We start from the raw sequence: 3117 nt of genomic DNA, 5'->3' as shown, positions 1-3117 counted from the left end.
AGCATCTTGGGTCCTCGAAATGTGTGAACAAAAAAATAGGATTTTTAAGGCAATATCTGAATATTTCAAATTATAAGAGGCTTACAATCATTGAATTCACAGATTTTATCCAAAAAGTAGATCACATAGCTACGTTTGGGATTAATCTAAATATATAAGATTCAGAAGAGCGATCCTAGGCCCTCGAGTCTCTTGTTTAATTGCCATTTCATCGATCCGTTACAGGGTTATTCTCAGATGACTGTTAAAACCCTTTGGTCTCTTGTATAAATTTGTTGCTATAAATAGAAATGGAAATCCTCACTGATTTTGTGCATTTCACTTATAAATAGAACTGGAAGTCCTCATTGTTTTTGTGCTTGTCACTTAATGGTAACTAGCAGATGTACTTGTCAGTCACATTATGGATATTTTACTAGAAAAAGACTTTAATGGTAACCTAACAACAAAGCTTTATGATAAACGTGATGGCTTCAAATTTTCAATCGTCAACTTACCTTACATATGTAGCAATATACCCTTATCACCTGCATATGGGATTTATGTCTCCGACTTGCTTCGATATGCAAGAATATGCTCTACGTATGAACAATTTCTAAAACGAGGCAAGCTATTGACAAACAAGTTATGTTTATAATAGAGAGTATTCAAATTTTCAATCCATAATGTCTAAAATAGTGCAAGAATCTCCATTTTCTAAATAACTCACTGCACCTTTTTTTAGATGGCTATTGCTATAAGAAGAAAAGAGAGTCCGTCTTCAATATTGTGTCAATTATTAATTGTCCAAATGTACTTGTTCATGACATGTAGACAGCAGTATAATTTGTAAATACTTCTTCAATGAAGCTTACAACTGGTGGAAAATTGTCATTTTTTCCTCATATGCTGAGATATTTCTATTTATGGGTGTCTGTGCTATAAATAGAAAAGGGAACCCCCTTCAGATAGTGTATATTTCTGTAAATGTTTTCTAGTACTTGTCAGTCACACTAGGTTTATAACAGTTAGTCTGCATTTTTTCCATCCATCATTACATGAAAAAGTGCAAGAATCTACATTTTCTCGATAATTCAAGGAATCTATTTTTAGACCATTGGTGCTATAAAAAGAAACAAGAGTCGATCCTCAATATTGTATCAATTATTGTACAATCACATGTTCTTTTTGAAGGTATATTGTAGAAAGCTTAATATTTGTTAAGACTTTTTCTATGAAGCTTCCAATTTGCATAAAACTGTCATTTTTCCTAATATTCAGAGACATATCTATATTTAGGTGCTTGATACTATAAATAGAAATGGGAATCCCCCTCAACCATTGTCCACTCCAGCTAGTGGTGTCTAGCTACTGTCATTAACATCTTAATATTTACAATATACTTCCTAATTATCCAGCATTGACATCTAAAACTTTGCCAAAATTTGATATTTTACAGTTTTCGAAAATATATCTATTTATAGATACATGTTACTAAAAATAGGAGTAAAAGCCCACCCATATTTTTTCATGAGATGACACTACTAATTCTCAAGTATAAAAACACACATAAGATTTGGAAATTTTCCACGGACAATTTTTCTTATTTAGCCTTAAAGATCTCAAAAAATGCTAAATTCCCCATTTTTCAAATTTTCAGAAACCATGTCAATTTGCATGACCCTTTTCTTAGATTGGGAATATTTCTAGAATAAATGATTATATGCTCTGTGTACCTTAAAAGTTCAAGTTATCATATGATCCAATGATTTTAGTTTGAGTGTAGTAGATACCGATAAATATCCGTTTACATTTCCTTAATTTTCATGTTTTCATTTGGTCAAAAAGGGCCAAAAATGGCCAAAATCAATGGATCCGTCTCCATGGCAACCAGGTGCACGTGTGGAACTTCCGACACCATATTTGCTAGTTTTGTACCAAGACACATCTGTGGTACAAATTTCATCAAAATCCGAGACATGTCGTTTCCAAGCCCTATAGTAAATTTGTTGGTGCTTACAGAGAATGCGTGTTAAGAATTTTGAGTTTAAATACGTAAATTTTTAAGAATTCTTTTCTGTAATGATTTAGTTTCAGATGATACTTTTACAAGCTATTTAATAATTTAAGTCCCCCAGTGAAGGACAAAACTAGAAGATGGAAGACCATAGAGAAAAAAAGGATTGACCTTAACCTTTCATCTTTTGACCTTAAAATCAATAGAGGGTCTTCCTTTATTTAGAAAGATTCATCCTATTTTCATAGTTAAAGTTCAAGGAGAAATAAATCATTTGAAAACTCTTATATGCGAGTTTCAAACCTTGACCTTTCCAAATCAATACTGGTCGTGTTTAAGTCCTAAGGAGTGATGACATATGATATGACGATTGATATAGCTATGATAAAATTTCACTATATAAGCTCATAGAGAACTAAAGATGTATGAAAATCAATTTTTTTAAAATACCGGTATATGTATTTTTGACCTTGACCTTTGGGTCTCAAAATCGGTAGGGGTCTTACTTAATCCATAGGGAGCTATGATCTAAAATTGCGATCGGGAGGTCCGGGTTCAATTCTCGTTCCCCCCGGTTGCGACAATTTTAAGACACCAGCATTAGAAGTGAAAGTCACGGGTCTTTAAAACACAGGTCCTGGCCCTCAATAGGCCTTCGTAGAAAATATTTGAGGTCTGAATCAATTTCTGAACGAATATTATATATATTTTATATTTTTAGTGAAGTGTGTGACATACACCATACACATTGCTTGTTCTAATGAAGATGTAGCTAGCAGTTAGCTGAACTAAAAATTACGATTTTTGGGATGGTTACAGTCCCACACAGGTAAACTTTGTACCAATACCTGCATGTTAAATGAATCGCATTTGCACAGACACATAGTATTTACCTAACATAAAACCCATTTCGTAAATTGCTAGCTCGTTTGTCATCGTGTAATTTGACGAGAGACAAACGTACATTTAGTCTAACAGTTTTACATTCACGTCGATTTAATTTTATGGATGTGACATGATGACGTAATTACATTAAATACCTTCAAATTATTGCATAACTGTATTTTAACTGTTGGAACACATGGTTTTGATTGACTCCTGGACAATCCCAGAGTCTGTGT

The sequence above is a fragment of the Saccostrea echinata genome, unplaced genomic scaffold, assembly GCF_033153115.1.
Source record: "Saccostrea echinata isolate AGI-Se365-2 ecotype Australia unplaced genomic scaffold, CSIRO_AGI_Sech_v1 ptg000056l, whole genome shotgun sequence".
Lineage (NCBI taxonomy): Eukaryota > Metazoa > Mollusca > Bivalvia > Ostreida > Ostreidae > Saccostrea > Saccostrea echinata.
The sequence above is the reverse complement of the archived record's forward strand: the minus strand, read 5'-3'. Positions refer to the sequence as shown.